Source organism: Canis lupus, chromosome 11 (assembly GCF_048164855.1).
Source record: "Canis lupus baileyi chromosome 11, mCanLup2.hap1, whole genome shotgun sequence".
Taxonomy (NCBI): Eukaryota; Metazoa; Chordata; class Mammalia; order Carnivora; family Canidae; genus Canis; species Canis lupus.
In genome coordinates, this window is record NC_132848.1 from 52,074,738 (window position 1) to 52,095,690 (window position 20,953).

Genomic DNA, 20,953 nt, shown 5'->3' on the forward strand with positions numbered 1-20,953 from the left:
ATGGATACACAGACTCCAATAGTTCTATCCTTAAAAGGATTTTCTTTCCTTGTGGAAGAGCACTGATCTGCAAGGCTCTGCATTTCCCTTGTTCAGTTTTATCCATCAATATTTTTCTTTAAATCTTATTTCTGATCTAACTAGGGTTCACAACTGGGTTGATGCCAATAACCAGTGAGGTCTTGAGAAGGTCAGGTCTGGTAGCCATGTCATTGCTGTGAAGGCTGTGTCTCTAGTCTCCCATGCAAGGATTTCCTTAGTAACTGGCTGGGAAATCCTATGTTCTAGAGAAGGATGCATCTATAGCTCTTGCCCTCCAGGACTCTGACAGTATCAAGACTATGGGCAGCAGCAGGTCCTGGGTCCCAGGCACAGAGCCCAGACAAGGAGGGTGGAAGCAAGGCTGATTGCAGATTATGGGATTGGCAAGGGATTAGGTTAGACCTGGAAAATGTCACTAAAAATCTATCAGCCAACCAGGAAAGGTCAGGATCCAGATCAGTGCAGTGATGAGAGTGGGGATCTTATCCCCGAAGACAGCAAATGAACATTAGAAGGTAATCTGTCAAGAGTTAAGAATTGAAAACAAACCAGGGAAATAGTCAAAAAACAACCAATAGATTTTTTTTTTTTTTTTTTACCAAACTGTCAGTGTAACTTAATGGGAAAGGATAATTTTTTTTAAAGATTTTATTTATTTATTAATGGGAAAGACACAAAGAGAGAGGGAGGCAGAGACACAGGCAGAGAGAACAGCAGGCTCCATGCCTGATATGGGACTCAATCCCGGGACTCCAGGATCACGCCCTGGGCCAGTGGCAGGCGCTAAACCGCTGAGCCACCCAGGGATCCCATGGAAAGGATAATTTTTTTTCAACAACTGATGCAGAAACAAATTTTTAACCATATGCAAAAATGAGCCTTGATCATTCCATACACCAAATTTGACTTGAAATTGGTCTGCATAAGGCTAAAACTATAAAGCCTTTAACGGAAAATACAGGAGAAAATCTTAGCGACCTTGAGTTTGCCAAAAATCCCTCAAAAGGATTCAAAAAGTATGAACTATAATAGTGTGGATATACTTAATGTGACTAAACTATACACTTAAAAATAGCCAAAATGGTAACTTTTATGTTATGTATATTTTACTACAATAATAGAAAGGAAATATTTTCCCTCCAGGCAATTGCTAGGGGAAAAAAACCCACACTATAAAGAAAATTCAAAATATAAAACTTCTGTACTTAAAAAGACATTGTTACAAAAATGAAAAGGTGAGACATCTGAAAAGTTGCAAAACCTTATCTGACAAAGAACATGTTCTAGGTTATATAAAGAACTCTCATAACTTTGGTGCCTGAGTGGTGCAGTTGGTTAAGTGTCTGACTCTTGGTTTTGACTCATGTGGTGCTCTCAGAGTCGTGAAATTGAGCCCACGACAGGCTCTGTGCTCAGTGTAGAGTCTGCTTAGGTCTCTGTCTCCCTCCACCCCTCCACCCCACATGCTCTCTCTGTCTCTCAAATAAATAAATCTTAAAAAACCACAGAAACCTCTTACAACTCAATAATAATAATATAAACAATCCAATCTTTTTTTAAAATGGGCAAATAATTCAAGCAAACAGTTCACCAGTGTCGATAGATGGCAAATGAGCACATGAAAAGATGCTTAACATGATTAGTCATTAGTCAATGCAAATTAAAACCACCATGAAAAACTACCATAAGCGGGCCTGGGTGGCTCAGTCAGTTAAGCATCCAACTCTCAATTTCAGCTCATGGGGATCCCTGGGTGGCGCAGCGGTTTGGCGCCTGCCTTTGGCCCAGGGCGTGATCCTGGAGACCCAGGATCGAGTCCCACATCAGGCTCCCGGTGCATGGAGCCTGCTTCTCCCTCTGCCTGTGTCTCTGCCTCTCTCTCTCTCTCTGTGACTATCATAAATAAATAAAAAAATTAAAAAAAAAATTTCAGCTCAGGTCATGATCTCAGGGTTGTGATACCGAGCCCTGTGTCAGGCTCTGGGCTCAGGGCAGAGTCTGCTCCCTCTCCCTCTGCTCCTCCCCACAGTGGCTCTCTCTCTCTTTCTCAAATAACTAAAATATTTTTTAAAAAAGAAAGCTATATACCTACTAGAATGACTAAAATTAAAAAGACTAATTATACCAAATGTTGGCAAGAAAGGGGAGCAACTAGAACTCCTCATACATTGCTGGCAGGGATATAAAATGGCACCACCATTTTGGAAATGGCTCGGTCATTTTTTGTAATATTAAACATACACCTACTATGTGATCCAGTCATTCCACACCTAGGTATTTACCCTAAGTAAATGTAAGCCTATGTCCACAAAAAGACTTGTACTTGAATGTTCAGAGTAATTTTATTTGTAATAGCCCAAAACTGGAAATAAGTCAAATGTCCATCAAGAGGTGAATGGATAAATAAATTTAGTGAATCTGTACAATCAAATACTGTTCAGCAGTAAAAAGGAATGAACTATTGTTACATACAACAACATGGATGAACCTCAAAATAATTATGCCAAATGAAGTCAGGCAAAAAAAGGCTACTTACTCTCTGTTTCCATATATAAAATTCTAGAAAATGCAAATTAATCTATAGGGACAGAAAGCAGATCATTGGTTGCCTAGGAACAGGTGGCAGTGGGAGAAGTGAGGGATGCACAAGGAAGCTTTGGGGAGTGATAGACTTATTCATTATCTTGATTTCAGCAACAGTTTCATGGTTGTATACATATGTCAGAACTCATCAAATTGTATTCTTAAGTATATAGTTAATTGTATATCAGTTATAATTCAGCAAAGCCTTTCCTGAAAAAGGAGAAGAAAAACACACACCCACCACTCCCATCAATAGGCAATACAGGCTCATGGGTACAATGTGGGCTCTGAAGACTTTACCAGGTTTGGACTTAGGCTCTAAGTATGACTTACTAGCTGTGTGACTTTGGCCAAGTCATAAAATCTCTCTAAGCCTTGCTTTTTCATCTGTGCAATGGGGATAATAATAATGTTGTGAAGACAAAATCATCTGGAGTTTGTAAAGTATTAGGAACAGTAGCTAAAGAGTGGGAAATGTTAGCTATCATTATCATCATCATCATCATTTGAGGCAGACAGATAGTAGAGATCCGCATCCCTCTGGGTAGATGGAGGGGCATAAGTGAGAAGTCAGGAATTCAAGTCTGACTGGAATGCCCAGAAGTTCCACTACCCCAAGGAACAGTGTTGTGAAGGAAACTTTTGACCATCCTGAGCCCAGACCCCACCTTTAGCCAGTCTCATAGCTGCAGGGGAAAAACAACTAGATGAACCTGGATGAAAGTATGTGGATGGAAAATACACAGTTTGACAGGCTATATGGTGACCCTTCCAGAAGTTCCCACGTTTCTATCCAATACCTTGCTGGTACCCCTTAGACACATTGGAAGATAAACTCTTCCCCATCCCTCCATCTCTCAAGGTGGTTCCCTGATATATCACAGAGGCCACCTTTCAACCTTCCAACACTTTGCAGTCAATCACCCCTCGTGGCTTAGTCACAGCTCACACTAGATCTGGGTGCCATCGGAGAGAATCAATACAGCCTGAGCTTCTTTCTGGTCTGGTTGATCAGAGCAATCAGTCCCTGCCCAGAAAAATGGTGACAGGGTGTTGGTAATGCTACCAAAGGCTGCTAAGGGCAGCACCATCTGTAGAGAATAATGCAAAAGGCTTAGGTAGAAACACTGAACTGGTAGAGGTAGAGGATGGGGAGGGGAGATGCCTGGTAAAAAATTGAAGATTTCTCTAGGGACAATTACTAGCCCAAATAATCACAGCGCTCTCCTCCTTCAAAAGAAAGAGAGGAGAAGAAGGAGAAGGAGAAGGAGGGGGAGGAAGGAAAGGAAAGGAAAGGAAAGGAAAGGAAAGGAAAGGAAAGGAAAGGAAAGGAAAGGAAAGGAAAGAAAAGGAAAAGGAAAAGGAAAAGGAAAAGGAAAAGGAGGGAAGGAAGAGAGAAAGAAAGCAAACAAAATGAAATGAAACAGAACCAGTGGTGGGATCCAATTGGCCAGAAGCCTGGGTCCAGGCAATTTCATTCCCTGGGAGAGGTTCCTACAGGAACAGGGAGGAGGAAAGAAGTGAGGAAATGATCACTCAAATTAATAAATAGATGAGCCGTGCCCAAGCCTTAGTCTCTGAGTGAGCTTGTGTCAGATGTCAAGGGTGCTGCATGATGGAAAGTCATCTCAGCTAAAAAGAACCTCGGCAAGGGATAAGCACTCTTAAGAACCCATGGCTCAGGGGATCCCTGGGTGGCTTGGCGGTTTGGGGCCTGCCTTTGGCCCAGGGCGCGATCCTGGAGTCCTGGGATCGAGTCCCGTGTCGGGCTCCCAGCATGGAGACTGCCCCCTCCTCCTGTGTCTCTGCCCCTCTCCCTCTCTCTGTGTGTGTCTGCCTCTCTCTCTCTCTCTCTCTCTCTCATAAATAATAAATAAATAAATCTTAAAAAAAAAAAAACATGGCTCAAAATCTAGCTGTACCTCTGTGCTGGTTGTGGTTCATTTGTGCCCCTTGCCTACCAACCTGTCCCCTCTCTTTCTCTCCTGCTCTGTGCCCACATGACTGACCTCTTTAGACTGCATCACCTGGGTTTTAGCTGGGTTCAGCCGATGGGAGGCATGGAAAAGATGGGAAAGCAGGAAAGAAGAAAAGCCAAGGTATTTCTCCCCTGTTGCCTCTTGCTTGGCGGTGGCGGTGTTCCTCTGTGACTCTAGGTCCGCCCCCATGGGTTCAGTTCTCTCACCCATCTCTGGTCTCACTCTTTCCACTCCTTGATCTTTTAGGCTTGCGGGTAATCAGAGCTTCCTGCTGTTGCTCCTCTCTGGGTTCCTCACCAGCTTTTGCTTATCCCTGAATCCTGCCTAACCTCTCTAAATGCAGCCCTTCATTTGAAACATATTCAGCAGATCCTACTCCCTACTGGGACCTGCCTGATATAGTCACTTGTTAGCTGCATAAAAACCCAGGGTAGTCCATGTCTGGGCTCCACTTCCTCATCGCAGGGACAGGATACTAGAAACTGTGAGTATTAGGATAATGCATACGGTTTCCCATTGCTACTATCCTGGGTGACGCTCCACCCTAGGGCTGTCAGGATGGAGACTTGCAGACTCTGTAGGTCTCCCTGTCTGTTCTCCCACTTCCCTCAGACTTTCTTCCCCTCAGATAAACCCTGCTTGCTCAGACTGAAGGAGAGAGGAAGAATGTTTCACTGGCTCTTCATCACGTAGGCCTGGGAAAGCAGGAGGGGCATTCAGCCAACCTAGCACATCAACCTTCTCCCCACCCCCACCTCCAAGCTCCTCCAAAGGTCAGCCTGCCCGGAATAAGGAAGTACCCGCAGCCGGGAAAGGTAAATCCGAACCCGAAAATACAGGAACTGACTGTTTCTATCAACATGGGCCTACAGCGTCCTTGCAGAACAGTGTTTATGAAGCAATAAACCATTAAAATGACTCTATTTTGGAACCCACAAAGTCTCCTTGAATGGTTTATGGGAAGATACTGCTAATAAGAGTCTCAGAGGACTGGAGGACTGAAGCATGAGGCTAGAGCACCTTTGCCTCAAAGCTACAGGTTTCCTTTGGAGGAAGAAGAGGGCTGGGAGCACCAGCCCCTGGAAAGATTGCCAGGAGGTGAGTGGCCCTGGGGAAAATGCAAGGGTGCAGGCAGGGCAGCCTGAATCACAGATACTAAGGGCCAATTTTGTTTGTTTGTTTTTTAAGATTTTATTTATTTATTTATTTATTTATTTATTTATTTATTTGTTTATTTTTAAAAATTTATTTGTTCATGACAGACAGAGAGAGAGAGAGAGAGAGGCAGAGACACAGGCAGAGGGAGAAACAGGCTTCATGCAGGGAGCCCAATGTGGGGCTTGATCCCTGGTCTCCAAAATCAGGCCCTGGGCTGAAGGCAGGTGCTAAACCGCTGAGCCACCCGGGCTGCCCAAGGGCCAATTTTGTAAAGAAGAGTTGTAAAAAAGAGATACATAATATTTTGTGGAGGGCAGGAGAAGGGAGGGCTATTGTGATGGTCAAAAGCATGACATAGAGTCCTGAGTTTGAATCCTGGCTCTGCCGTTTATTTTCTGACTCTGACAAATGTACTTACCCTTTCTGAGTCAGTTTGGTGATCTGAAAGACAGGGATAACAGTAATAAGATATCTGCCTTGCAGAACTTTGTGAGGACTAAGTGAGATCATATATGTAATGTGCTTAGCATGGGGCTTGGCGGATGTTAACTGCTCAAGAAATTAGCCATTATCAAGAATGTTACCACCATACTCATCTCGTTGCATCTAACCACCCTTTCTCCCAGCTGCAAAGAGAATAAGGGTCCCTGGGGGATTAACAGTAATAACTGACACCTACTTCTGGGAAAGTGTTAGAGTAACAAATTCCAGACCCAGATCAACTCTCACAGGCCATTGGAGCTCAGAGGCTGCTGAGGGGAAAGGGCAGAAGCTGGGAAAGCTGAGTGGCTGGCACCAAGTGAACTGCATGCAAATGGTCCACAGAGTAGTGCCAGTGGCTAGTAGTCTCCTCAGGGCAGTACCACAAGTGCTCTGACACAGGACTGCCAAAGCTGGACATGACTTCACACCCCTTTGTAAAAGGCAAAATACTTGGGAGAGGGTCTCAGTTTCAAAAACTCACCATCACTTACAGGAAATACAATCAGGAAGAAGATGCATAGCAAGAGAGAGGTGCCAGCTAATTCCCAAGAGGATTCCCAAGGCCATAGCATACCTTGATAAATTTTCCAAGGTCTGGGGCTGTTCCCCCATCAGGCTCCCAAACTCAATATGGTCAACAGGCTGAGTGAGGGTGGATTTGTCTTTTAGGAACAGACTAACATCAACCAAAGTAATAAAACACTGATATATAGACCAGAATGCTAATTCTATCTCTGTCTCTTTCTTCCTAATATTTAATGAATGCCTACCATGTGCCAGATAGCTATAAATAAAACACAGTCTCCAGTCTCATAGAGTATGCATTCTCATTGGGAAGATAAAAAGTAAACATCTTTCAAGAGAATCAAAAGACAAGCCACAGACTGGAGAAAATATTTATAAAAGATCTATCTGAAAAGGAATGTTAAGCAAAATATACAAAGAACTCCGAAAACCCAACAATAAGAAAACAAACAACTTAAAAACTGGGCATAAGATCTAAACAGAGAGATACCTCACCACAGAAAATACAGATGGCAAGTAAGCATATGAGAAAATGCCCCACACAGTGTGTCATTAGGGAATTGCAAATTAAAACAACAAAATTATACTGCATACCTATTAGAATGGCCAGAATCCAAAACATGACAACACTAAATGTTGGCAAGGATGTGAGGCAATAGGAATTTTCATTCATTGCTGCTGGGAATGCAAAATGGTGCAGCCACTTTGGAAGACAGTTTGGCAGTTTCTTACAAAACTAAACATATTCTTACCATACAACCCAGCAATTGTGCTCTTTGATATTTACTCAGAGGAGTTGAAAACTTATGTTCACATAAAAACCTGTACACAGATGTTTATAGCAGCCTCATTCATAACTGCCCAAACTTGGAAGCAACCAAGTTGTCCTTCAGCAGGTAAATGGATAGAGATAAACTGTGGTACATCCATACAGTGGGATATTATTCAGCAGTAAAAAGAAATGAGCTGTTAAACCATGGAAAATGTGAAGGAAATTTAAATGTATATTATTAAGTGAAAGAAGCCAATCTGAAAGGGCTCCATACTGTGTAAGTCCAACTACCTGACATTGTGGGAAAGGCAAAGCTATGAAAACGGCAAAAAGATCAGTGGTTTCCAGAAGTTAGTGGGGAGAGAGGGCTGAATAGACAGAGCACAGAGGATTGGGGGGCAGTGAAACTCTGCATGATGCCATAATGATGGCTAACATGTCATTATACTTTTATCCAAATCCATAGAATGTACAACAAAAAGGAACAACTTGCGTAAACTGTGGACCTTGGTTGGTGGTAGTGCGTGGAAGAGGTTGGGGGAGGAGGAGGGCTTATGGGAGAACTCTGTACAGTCTGCTCCATTTTTCTAGGAACCCAAAGCTGCTCTAAAAAAATAAAGTATGCATTTTAAAAAATCTATGTAAATAATTAATAGCAGAGAATGATAGACATCATGAAAGAAACTTAGGGTTAGATGTGGGGAATATGAGGAACAGGGGGCCACTTAGCCAAGGTGAAGCCATCTCCACAGAGCCAAGGTGAGGCGGCAAGGAAGGCATTCCAAGACAAGAGACCAGCAAGTGGGCATAGTCCTGGGTAACAACTGCCTAACAGATTGGGATCCCCCTGCTTGTGCGGCCCTGCACACCTTTTCCCGGCAGGCACACTGTACAGGGAAGTGAGCTATGGTCAAAAGACTGCATGGTAAATAAGGAGCCAGAGCAAGGGACGAAGTGATCCCAAGTAGTGACCCCACAAAAGTCTACAGTGGCTGCTTGCCAGTCCAGGATGTTTGTGAATCGAGGCTGCTCCCCAGAGGTAGTGCTGAAGAGTCTGCCCCATTGCCTCTGCCATCCACATGTCTTTTCTCCAGGTTGGCTAACACAATGTGTTTGGCTACTGTTAATCTTATTTGGGCAAGGTGTTCAAACTACTCATCCTTTCTATATCTTTCCTCATCTACAAAATGAGGATAATAAAAGTTACCTTGCAGGGCTCCAGGGTAGCGATGAGGAATCTGTGAGGTAATGAAGCTGTGTGAAGCCCCTTGCCCAAAAATAGTCGCTGTTCAATATATGGTTAGGTTTATTGCTGTTATTCATATTATTTTGGCTATTTTTCACCAGTCTGTGAGCTTTGTCAGTTCTTTAATGGAGCATAGGAATAGCCTATAAAGTATGGTCTTAGGGCACACAATCTGTGTAATCTCAGGCAAGTACAGTGAGAACTAGAGAGGAAATTCCAGGAGGAGAAAAGCTTTTTTAATGACTTACTAAAGTGAACTGAGCACATGTGGAGCTGGTAGTGGTTTTTCTATGAAAGGAGGATGGGCAAGAGATGGCTAAGAAGAGTGAGGATAGGGAAGTCAAGGCTCTAGACATAGGGGAAGCCTCCTGTATTGAGCTCTACATCTGCCAGAACACTGAGCTGCCCACCTTCTGGCCCAAAGCACTGGCTATCCAAGGAAGGAAGTTGGCCCCAGGGAGGGATCTCTGTTCCTAGAGCAGACATTGATGAAAAAGATGAGATGGCTCTATCTGTCCTGGCAACAGAGAGTGCACACAAGAAGAGGGGAGAAATGTTTTGTATTTTCTCTTTATTCTCTTTCTTCCAGGCTTCCCAGATTTGACACAGTCTCCATTTTCTTTCTAGTAGAGGGGAAAATGACAACTAAGATTTCTCTTGAATCTTGGCAACAGAGCTCAGACTTCTTTAGTGTGCAGTAAAAATGGCATTGACCTCAGTAACAAATAAATTAAATCCTGGTTGGCTTGGAGTTTAACATCTTGGCCTTTCTAAGTTCACTCACCAAATGATTTACTTCCTTAGCTCCTTGAACCCAATATCCCCAGCAGCTGACCTTCCAGTGAATACCATTTATCTTACTTCAGGGATACAGATCTCAGACAAAACTGAAAACAGGTCTTAGAAATATCCATGAAGATTAAATGTGTTTTAGACATGCATACCCTGAAGGGATGAGAGCCAGCCCCCACCCTGTCTCTAGCTAAAAAGAAATTCACCTGAGGATTGGGCTGTCCAAAAGGAGCATTAAATTGGGAGCTGGGTTACCTGAGACCCTGAACCTGTTCCTTATCAATAGAGTGACCTTGAACAAGTCACATTACTTCTCTAAGCCTAAGTTCCCACTCAGTGTAACAGAGGTTGGAGGGCTGCCTCAAGACACCCAGCCAGCTTGCCATTTATATACTGTGTTGTCAAATACCTGTTCAGGTCTTGTCCTTCCAGTTTCCTCCATGACTTCAATAGTCTAAGGACACCTCTTTTTATCATTTCACTATAGACAGTAAGTGCCCCAGAACTGCTCAGTTTCCTCATCTGCACCAGGGGTGGGAGCAGTGACCTAAGGTTTAGTGCCACCTCCAGTTATTGGCTCAGGGCTCTGCAGAGCAGCTGGCAGTGATGTTCCTGGGAAATGAGCTGGAGGCTGCTACAGTTTGGCTGTTTCCCTGAACAGCTGGTGTGGAGAGTAGGGAGGGCAGGACAACCTCTGAGACTCTGGCCAACTGCAGCGTATATTAAGGGCAACCCAGATGGCTGCTAGCCAACAACCCAGGCCCGTCTAATTTGCACACTGTAGTTTCTCCTTCTGAAGGTGTCTCTCTCTAGTATATGGTGAAGGATGTTTGTTTCGTTCTCCTTCTATACCTGTCCACCTGAGCAAGACCTTAACTTGAGTCTCTTTCTTCGTATGGATTGTCATGAGTCTCTTCCTTCCCCAGGGCCAATCAGTGGCACCTCACATGGGCTCCAGGACCACCAGGCTTCCTTGAACAGACTATAGGGGAGGGAGTCTAAGGGAAGATCACACTCCTTTGTCCTACTAAGTTGCAAGTGTGGCTATAGCTTATTTTCCTAAGGCTGTAGGGTTAACAAAACTGCTAAAAGCTTGGGGTTGGCAAAAGAGAGTTACAATTATAGAATAAAAACTGTTAAGCTGGAAGCTGCCTATAGACTCTCCTGGAGCCCACTGCCCCATGGCCTGCGTGCCCTGCTTGCCTTCTCCTTCCACAGCCTTCAGACATGCTCTGACTGTAGAGCTAACCTAATTCACAGACAGGACGGCCCTTGGCCTAACTGCCCTACCTGGAGTCCAGGCCCCAACTCTTTGTTTTCCCTAAGAGAGAAGGGAAAACTCCTCCACCAAGTGAACACTGGAAGAACTTCTGCAGTGAGTAGTAGCTTTGCCCACTGAAAAGACAGCCTTCCATATTAGTATGCACAGCCATTTATTTCCCCTTATCTCAATATGTCCATTCTAGAATCAGCTCTTGAGTTTTCCTCTGCATAACCAAAAAGCCTAGTATTTTTCCCAAAACAAAAACAGTCTTTTCCTGTAGGTAGGTTTTCCTTCTTTCTTTGCTAACCAGAAAACAGCTGAGGCTTTGGAATTACTGCATCCCCTGCTTCAAGCCCTCTTGAAGGTTGCAGCGGTATCAGGGTCTGATATGAGAGCACCCCATCGTATAAGTAATAATCAGACACCAATGACCATATCTGGACCAGTCATAGTTGAAGGCAGAAGGTGCTGGGCAGCCTTCAGGTAAGTTCTTCTACAAGCCAGGGTTTTAAACTAAGCACAGAATGGCCTTTGAGTCTATAGCACATGGCTTCATCAGCCAGCAGGACCAAATTACTCCTGTGTTTATTATTTTTTTAAAGGCATTGACCTATGCATAAACAGCACTTGACATTGAAAATTGCCACACTAAATACCCTGCTCCTCTGCCCGATTACAGCAGCCTCGGAGCTCTTCCAAATTGTCACCTAGGATGAATATGACAGCAAACAATGCTTTAAAAGTAAGTAATCTGCTCTATAATTATTTTAGCGGCTGCAACTGCCAACCAGCAGGATCACTTATGAAAAAGGATGCAGTCGTTCCTTATTAAAAATGCATGAATATACAGTCTCTTGATTGTGGAAATAATCAGCAGACTATCTAATGTAACAAGACTTAGCCACAGAAGAATTAATTAGGGTGAAATTGATTAAGGAAAAGAGGGTAAAAATCTATCTGTGATGATTCAGGCTCTGCGATTAAACTCAAGCATTAATTCTCACATTCTTTTCAAATTAAGAGCCTCATGTAAATGCTCCGCATTAATATTCCAATATACCCCACCTCCCTTAAAACCAAAGAGAAATGCAGACATTTCTAATGAAAGCTAAAGATCTTGTTCAGTTGACTGTAAAACCTCTGTATTAAGGATTTCAGGAGATTGGAGTTTTAATTATTATTTTAAATAAAAGACAGGGCAGGGATTTGGAGCGGGGGTAACGAAATCCCTGAATTCATTCTGGTTTTGAGCACTTAGAACTTTCATCAGGAGATTTCTCAAAAAATCTCTGAAGGAAGCATGCAACACAAATGATTATGTGACAGCCTCCTGAATTGTCTTTGTTTTGCAGTAACCTGCTCTGGTACAGATAAGGGGACCTTGAAGGGGTCATATATTCCATCCCTTACCCTGTGGCAGAGCTGTATTAAACCAGAGACCCATCCATAATTATCTACCATCTCCTGAGAGGCCTCTGGGCACTGGAACTCCACAACTCCCTCGGTAACACGATCAGGCAGCTAATATATTCCCAGCTCCAGCTTGTTCCCCCCCACCTCCCCCCACCTCCCCCCCACCCCCCCGCAGCCATTTGAAGGATGTGAGTGAGGAGAAGCTTCCTGCATCACTGATTTTTCTCTTTTCATTTTCCCTCCATTAGGAGCCCACTCTGTGGTTCCTGGCTCTCCTCATCCAAACTGTGTTTATGTTTCACAGGGTCACTGACCTTTCCTTGATCCTCCAAGGACTGCTATCTTTGTGGCTCTTCTTCCATCTGCTGCCTTGTTTTTTGTCCCGTGGTTGAGTACATCCTTTGTCTGGGTGGGGAAAGGCAACTCATGGCTCAGAAGCATCACACAGGGCTCTAAGCTGTCCTTCTGTGCAGTATGCAACCACTCAACACCATCTAGGGGACCCCCTAATCAAGGTGCTCTGAGGTGGGGGGTACCCAGAGTTGCCAGCTTTTATTCAGTGAAATGTGAGGAGATGTGAGGAGAAGTAAAGAAGCAATTTCAAGCCCTTTGTTTAGCCTGAATATGATCTTTTCTCTTTGCCACCCTGGGAGGTAGTCATGGTCCCATTTTACTTGGGAGGCAGAGGTGTTCACAGAGGCCTCCAAACAGAATCTAATTCCACCTTGGGTCTCTAGCCAGGTCCCCCTGAGGAATTTATCAAGCAGTGACCTGGGGAGAGGGCATTCTAGGCAGAGGGGGCAATGTAAGGGGATCTGGGAACAGCATGTATGTATCAGGCTTCACCTTCCTGGGCCAACAAGGGAGGTGTCATTTACATTTATGACAAAATATCCATGATGTCGTTCCCCCCCCCCCCCCGCCCTCGCCGCCCTATGACACTGCTTACTGGTTTCTAACTGCCTCAAGCATAGCTGGGCAGATATCATTGGAAGAATGCAGGGCAGGCCACCAAAAAGTCATCAGAGGGTTATTACTGAAAGCCTCAGGGAGAAATCCAAACACTATCTCAGGGAGAGCCATACTACCCTATAGCCTGGCTCCACTGCTCATACCTACAGCCCCAGGCTCACCATACCTGACTTTGAACAACAAATAAGGAATATGGCAAGGCCCTGTCTCCCCTCTCAGGAAGCTCCTTCACTTCTATGTAAATTTGTGGATGCAAATTGTCATGAGGAGGCAGAGACCCCAAAGCAGCCCAGCCCCAAATGCAAATACTTATGGGGGAGGGAAGGATGGTCATCCTAACAACACCCATCCACAGAGCCTGGAATCCCAGATCCAATCAAAAGATCCTGTGCCCTGCACAATGACTACCATGGCCATAACTAATCCTCTCCCTCTTGTCCACTCCACCCTGTCTTTATGCTGTTCTTCTCTCATCTCTCCCTCAATTCGGTTATTAGCAACCTAGTTCTAATGACCTACCCAGGACTTTAACTTTATCCTTGGTACTAAAAAGGATGCAAGAGAAAAAGATGTGAACTCTGCTCTCAGGAATTTCACAGGTGGTCAAGAGAATGACATGAACTCAACCAAAGCAAGTGAAAAAAAAAAAAAAAAAAAAGCAAGTGAAAAATCATAATAGATAGTATGTCATAACTTATTACATCAAGTGCCACCAATTTAACATTGAGTGAAGACAGAAAGGGAGCAACTCCTGGGACATAGGCTGGGGTGATTAGAAAGATTCCAGGGAATAGGTGAGACTTGAATTCATTCTTGAGGCTCAGTTGGCATCATAAGGATTGCGGGGAGAAAGAAAAGATTCCAGGGAAGGGTGAGACAGCAAAGGGCTCAGGCTGGAGGGCAGGTTAGAGGACTAACCTAACCTCTAGCCAGGCTAGAGGGGAAGGTTATGCTGGGGAGTAAGAGAAGCCAAGCTTTGCAAGCCTTGAATGCCAGCTATAGAGGCCTGGATTTTAAGCTAGGTTGTGGATTCTCAAACCTTGGTGTGCTGCAGCATTACCTGGGGTACTAGTTAAAATGAAGGTTCCCAGGCCCCAGCCTCAGGAGGCAGAGCATTTTAAATAAGCACCTCAGGTGACCCTGATGGTGGCCCACTGGCACATTTACTAAAGGCTCTTTTCTCACCAGCTTTGTCCCTCCAATGAGTAAACCTGGGCTTTGTTTGCATCATGGAAACCATGGAGCCAAAAAGGGTTCCCAGCTTCTGCAAGGACATTGAGCCTTGTCTCCTAGAAACCTGGAGGTTGGGACAGGGAACTGTTTTGACTTCACTATAGCCAAAGGAAAAGCAGCTTTCAACAACAACTCAACTACAAGAGTCCTTCTTGCACAAGAATGAAGAAGCTGCTTTAGATCCTGGGACTATATGGAACTAGCTACCCCAGTGATTAAAAGTGGAATCAATGAAGAAATACATTTGCTGGAGATACTTGTATATTATAAAAGTGTTCGGGGTGCCTGGGTGGCTTAGTCGGCCTGGCATCTGACTTTATTTTGGCTCTGGTCATGATCTTAGGGTTGTAGGATTGAGCCCACATCAGGTTCCATGCTCAGCACAGAGTCTGCTTAGGATTCTCTCCCTCTCCCTCTACCCCCATCCCCTACTCGCACATGCACACTCTTTAAATAAATAAAATAATAAATAATAATAAACTAAATACAAAGTGTTCAGCTTTAGGTTCCTTTAAACAGCTATCTCTCCTTAGTTAATGTGACATACATTGACTCCTGGATCTGCCATTTAATAAATGTGCTTAATGGTGAGTTACTTGCCCTCTCTTTTAAACCTGTTTGCTCAAGTCTCAATTTTTACTGGGAAATTTTCAAACAGAAAAAAGTTGAAAGGATTGTACAGAAAAACCTATAAATCTTTCACATAGATTTACCAAGTGTTAACATTTTGCCATTTGTTTTCTTTTCCTCTTTTTACATAGATTTAGAAGTATACCTATATTTCTATATTATATATACATATTATGTATATATACATATCTCTGTATATATGAAGATATATATACGATATCCTATCATATATATACATATCTCCCTGTCCTTCTGCCTCTTCCCTGACTCTTGCATGACTCTTCCCAGAGCTGTTATAAGGGCTAAATGGGGCATTGAAAATAAAATGCTTGACATAGTGCTTAGCACATAAAGAATGCTCCAAAGGGGTGCCTGGGTGGCTCAGTCAATTTGAGCATCTGCCTTTGGCTCAGGTCATAATCCCCAAGTCCTGGGACAGAGCCTTGCATTGAGCCCCACATCAGCTGCCTGCTATATGGGGAGCCTGCTTCTCCATCTCCCTCTGCCTGCCATTTCCCCTGCTTGTGTGCTCTCTCTCTCAAATAAATAAATAAAATCTTTTTTAAAATTCTCAAAAAAAAAAAAGTGTGTGTATAGAGCTAAACATATTGCACACATACATACACTCACACTCACACTCACACATATACTCAAAATGCATATATGTATATATGCATGCCCAGGAAGGTAAAGTTCTGGCCAAACAATGAACAGAACCCAGTTCAAGCCCCATCTGCCTGACTCCAAATCCAAATCTTATGCCCATTCTGCAGGCAATAGGTCAACCCTTATCCCCTTATAAGAAACATTTGATCTAAATCATCTGAGTATTGTTATAAAAATTAGAGTTGGGATCCCTGGGTGGCGCAGCGGTTTGGCGCCTGCCTTTGGCCCAGGGTGTGATCCTGGAGACCCAGGATCGAATCCCACATCGGGCTCCCGGTGCACGGAGCCTGCTTCTCCCTCTGCCTGTGTCTCTGCCTCTCTCTCTCTGTGTGTGACTATCATAAATAAAATTTTAAAAAAATAAAAAAATAAAAATAAATTATAAAAATTAAAAAATTAAAATTAAAATTAGAGTTGATTTCAAATATCTTATTTACACCTAATTTCAAGATGCATAAAGCAGGACCCAACTGCTCTGATTATACAAGGTTGGCTGTGGGTCCCCACACCTATGCCCTTTCTTCCCAGAATCTGCTAGTTAGTGCACTGCTTTCAGCTCACTGCTCTGTTGGCAATCTCACAACATCCCAAACTCACCACATTAAACAGCAGTCATTGTGCACCCAGAAACAACATATTGTGGCCAGAGAGCACTCTGTCCTTCACCCTATACAGAGTAATTGGTCTAGAATAAGGACAAGACCATGTGCTCATTTCAGCAGCACATATCCTAGAATAAGGACAAGACCAGAGAATAAGCCTTGGTTGAAGTAGGGAAACTTTAGGGTTCCAGGTCAGGTGGAGGTCCCTGAGAGCTCCCATGGGTTTTCATTGGAAATTCCCATCCCTGCTTTCAACTAAGTACCCCAACCCCAATCTGTGGAAGGGAATCCACAGCAGCAGTAAATCATCATTTTGAGTCAAGGGTCTTTATCTCATATGAACTAGGATGAATCCACTCAAGAACTAATCCCATCCGTCTGGGATTGTGAAATGTGGGTTTGCTGTTTAGATGCACATCTGGGATTTAAGGCAGGCAAAAATCACTTCCAATGAAGACTTCACAGAGCTGGTGGGCCTTGGGGAGGGGTGGATTGGAGTTGGATAAGGAGGAGGAGGAGGAAGAGCAGTTCTGATTTTGGGGTGATGGGGGTAGAGAGCATTAGTAAATGCACAGAGCTAGGATAATGAAGGGCTGATCCAGGGATTAAGGGACAATGTGTGCCAGGAAGAGTAGGATCCACGCACTGAGAGGGCAGGGCCCTCCCAACACAGAGCAGATAGTGGCTGTGGAGCAGCTGAATATTTTATTGATGGAAAATTGGATGTGGCTCTGGTGCTTGGGATGTGGATTCTGATTTCAGGGCTGGGTGGACTAGATGGCTGATTAGGCTGCAAGAGGGTGACTGAGGCCCCACCCCAGGCTTCTCAGCCCAGCAGAGCACAGATCCCAAACTTCCTGCTCAGCAATATCAATGAGTGTGCATGCTCTGGCTCTGGAAAGATGAGCAATGCATTGCCTCACAGGCCCTCAGTTCCAGTTATTCAGGAACATACATTTAGCACCTACTATTATAGCCCTGAGGATCAGTCTGTGGATCAGCTTGGAGACACAGACCCCCTAACAGTCCTCTAACTGGGAAGAACAAAGCACTGTGGCCTGAGGCATCTCAGAAGAGGGGCTGCCTGTGCTGATACATTCCTCAGACAGAGAGGAAGGAGAAGGATGCTAGAAATATTTAGTGAGGACTCAGCAAAACATGAGCTAGGAACTTGTTCTATACCACAACCCTTAAACTTCATAGTCACTGTAAGAAGTAGGTATCGTAGTTCCTAACTGCATAGACAAAAGGCATTCCAGGTAGGCACATATGCAAAAGAATACATGGAGGGAACTTTGGAATGCGAGGACACTTAGCAGTTTAGAGAAGCTGAAGCATTGGAGGCTTACTGGGGTGGGAGGTGGGAAGCTGGCAGGAAATGAGCCTAGGAAGATGGATTGTCAGGATGACAAACTTGGACTTTACCTACCTAGCCACCTACCTTTGAAGGGTAATGAAAAGGATAGTGGCAAATGTCCCTTTTACTCCTACCTTGATGGCCTTTTGGGTCCTGGCCTCCTCTCCACATCCTAACCATTCCACCCTATTAACAAATAGCACACCTTTACTGTGAGCCACACACTCTCCTAGGCACTGAGAAAGTGGGCATGGACAAAGGCCTACTCTCATGGAGTAACGGAAGAGGGAGTAGTAGAAAGAGACACTATCTAGGACACAAATACATCAAAAAATGCAAAATTGTGATAGGTGCTGTGACAAAAATCAAACACATAAATGGGAAAGAAAGAGATGGGGAGGAGTGGAGAGGCTGCTTTAGTTAGTTGTTTTCTCCCTTCTCCATGGACCTCTGGGTTGTAGGGGTGCAGGGGTCTCAGGACACAGAGTTAGGAGCTTTTTCAATTTCCTGCATTTCAAATCCTTTCCTGAAAGTAAGTTGACTTCCTAGAAAAACATATCCCTTGCTTCCAACATTCTTGGGCCACTGATGCTGCTCCTGGCCAAGACCAAGGGAAAGACCCCTAACTTTGGACTCAGCCTAACCTGATTCCAGTGGGGATTAAGTGAGAGGCATGGTATGAAGCATCCTGTGCCCTCCCTTCCAGGATCAGGAGCCCAAAGTGCAGAGCCCACTTTGTATTCCAGAGCTGGAAAGGCTAAAATGCCACGGCCGTACAGGACACACAGTTTGGAGATAATTTTCAGGGATGGGTTTCTTTCCCTTCACCCATGAGTCATTGCAGAATATCATCCTCTTAGCAGCCAACAGTGTCCTTTCTCTGGAATGACCCCTCTGCTTCATTACCCTTTCTTGGCCTTTGGTTATGCAGAAGACCTATTTAATTCCAGGCCCAATAGTCCTCAGAGGAACCAAGTCACCCTGAGTAGTCTCCCCAGTTCACATAGTCTTGGGCCCTTTCAGCATATGTTTTCCCACCTCAGTGGCCAAATTGGTGTTCGTCCTAAGAGTCAGGGAGGAGCAAATGGGATGCTGGTAGGATGGCTTGTCATGCCCTGGTTTCTGGATCATGAAGATCCACCAGGTCAAACTGGATAAGTTGTGGTATAGAGCTGGAGCCCAATGAGTGGCTCCTTGGATACGAGCCAACCTGCTGGGGCCTGGGCACACCCAAAGAGGATTGTGAGCAGGTCAAACCAGTGGGGCCAGATCCCAAGCTGTGCCATCCTAAAAGGATTCTTAAGAAAGTAGGCAGATGCTAGGAAGGGTAGGAGTAAGAGTCCAGCTCATGCCTGCACCAACCTAAAGGAAGTGGGAAGGGGAAGGTGAGTATAGGCCTTGACCAGCTACAGGCCAGAGGCTATATTGGGATCTGGACTTCCTATCCCAAGTGCAGAGGAGGGAGCAATTCTTGTTGGGCTGCTTATCTGTGCCTTCCATCCCTCCGAGGAACCCTGGCTGGGTCCGGTTTTATTACAACACCTTTGCCTTCTTGCTTCCCTCAGGGAGTCATGGTAACAACTGAAGACCCTGGAGAATGATTTGGTAGCCACCTTCCTCGCTTAGAGGACCTTTTTCACCTTTCTACCCTCCTTTGGGCATTTCCTAAAGCCCAGCCTTTTTTTTTTTTTTTTTTTAAGATTTTATTTATTTATTCATGAGAGAGACAAAGACATAGGCAGAGGGAGAAGCAGGCTCCATGCAGGGAGCTGGATGTGGGACTGGATCCCTGAACTCCAGGATCAGGCCCTCAGCCAAAAGCAGAGCTTAACCGCTGAGACATCCAGGCATCCCAAGCCCAGCCTTTTGAGAGGTAACAAGAAAGTAGTGTGTTTTTTAAAATTTCACAGAGCAGAGCATTATTGCCAATCAGAGCTCAAGACAATGCAGAATTTGAGGCCATGTGTGTGAAGAAGGCAAATCCATCCAATATCCATCTCAAAAGCATCCTAAAGCTAAATAATGGGAAATTCTGCACTCTTCCCCTCCCTTCCCTCTGCCTCTCTCTATATATACACATACACACACACACACACCCTCCCCCACACCCATTTCAGAATCTTCCCCTTTTCTGCCAGTCTCTGCCTCCTCCCCCCCCATCTCTTTTCTTTTTTTTTTTTTTTTTTTCCCCATCTCTTTTCTTAGCAGGAGCACACCAGGACAAAAAAATGTTACTATATGAGCCTCCCAGCCGCAGAACTGGTTTCTCAGAAAGAGTTAATACAGATCTGACCAGAATCATTGCTGTCCTGAGCCCATTTCTCAGACTCACCCTGTCTAATATAACCCAAGAAATGAAGCAATTGCATGTAGTGGTCTTCACCAAAGGGTGCCCAGGGTTGCCCTGGGGAGCCATCTCTGCTGTTGTTCTAGGAGAAGGCTAATTCACTTCCTGTTGCAGGAGACTGCTGATATGGTCCCTTCCCAGGGATCAGCAGCACTGAGGGACTTGGGAAGGGCACTTATAAAATATGGGTTATTAATGGGCTGCTGAGGGTCTGGGAAGGCCCTGAAACTGAATGCGCAAGTGTAAATATGTGTGTTTTCCTGGGGATGAGAATATGTTTTGTCTGATTCTCAGAAGATTTAGAGACTCCACTCAAATGGTTACTAGTGGGCCAATAGATAAAACAAAAAAAAATTGAAATGTTCCTTCTCTCATTTCGCTCCCCAATCAATGTGTTTTATGCAATTCCTCATGTAAAGTGGAAGCCTAGGCCCATAGAAAGCAGGGGTTGAACATCCTGAATATGCAGTTCCTTGGATAGTCACCAAGAGAAGATCTGAGCAGGAGACATGATGTCACCTTTAGGGAGGAGACTCTTCAGCTGTCTGGAGTGAGGGGAGGAAGTAGGAGGAGAAATCAGTGGCCTTGAACCCCGAGGGAGAGCCCCAGAACACCTTTCTGGGACACAGTCCAGGCTCTGCCTTGTGTATACAGTTCTAAAAGAGATGCTGTGCAGATTCCAAGCTGCCAGATCCTGGAGGTCCTAAGGGAGAACCCAGCCCAAACCAACCCAGATGGTGTCTGGGCATCCTGTACCCTACCTACCAAGATCAGGAGCCCAAAGAGCAGAGCCTACTGTTGAGTCAGACCTAAGATAGCTGAACACCAAGACCAGTTCCCCTGACCTCCCATGGGAGGGAGGAGAGAGAAGAGGGAATGAGGGCCTCCA

General features: G+C 44.6%; 2 long non-coding RNA genes across 13 annotated transcripts in view; one reads left to right on the top strand and one right to left on the bottom strand.

The window, feature by feature from the left end:
* Nucleotides 1-14,248, bottom strand: part of LOC140600197 (uncharacterized) — a 38,520-nt gene extending 24,272 nt beyond the window's left edge. Inside the window, exons 1-3 of one of the 3 annotated variants that reach the window (XR_012003406.1) lie at nucleotides 13,749-14,245; nucleotides 12,572-12,662; nucleotides 8,415-9,411 (exon numbers count right to left, since the gene is read on the bottom strand). This is a non-coding gene — a long non-coding RNA (uncharacterized lncRNA). Of the gene's footprint in view, nucleotides 1-8,414; nucleotides 9,412-12,571; nucleotides 12,663-13,748 lie in introns of those variants that run through there. The other 2 variants (XR_012003408.1, XR_012003407.1) reach the window with 2 other exon arrangements.
* Nucleotides 1-20,953, top strand: part of LOC140600194 (uncharacterized) — a 126,169-nt gene that overhangs the window by 33,692 nt on the left and 71,524 nt on the right. For 5 of the 10 annotated variants that reach the window (XR_012003391.1, XR_012003393.1, XR_012003394.1 and 2 more), the window contains exon 5: nucleotides 5,233-5,702. The exons of 3 other annotated variants lie outside the window; for them this stretch is intronic. This is a non-coding gene — a long non-coding RNA (uncharacterized lncRNA). Of the gene's footprint in view, nucleotides 1-5,232; nucleotides 5,703-11,446; nucleotides 11,587-14,417; nucleotides 14,902-20,953 lie in introns of those variants that run through there. 2 more of the 10 variants (XR_012003395.1, XR_012003398.1) reach the window with 2 other exon arrangements.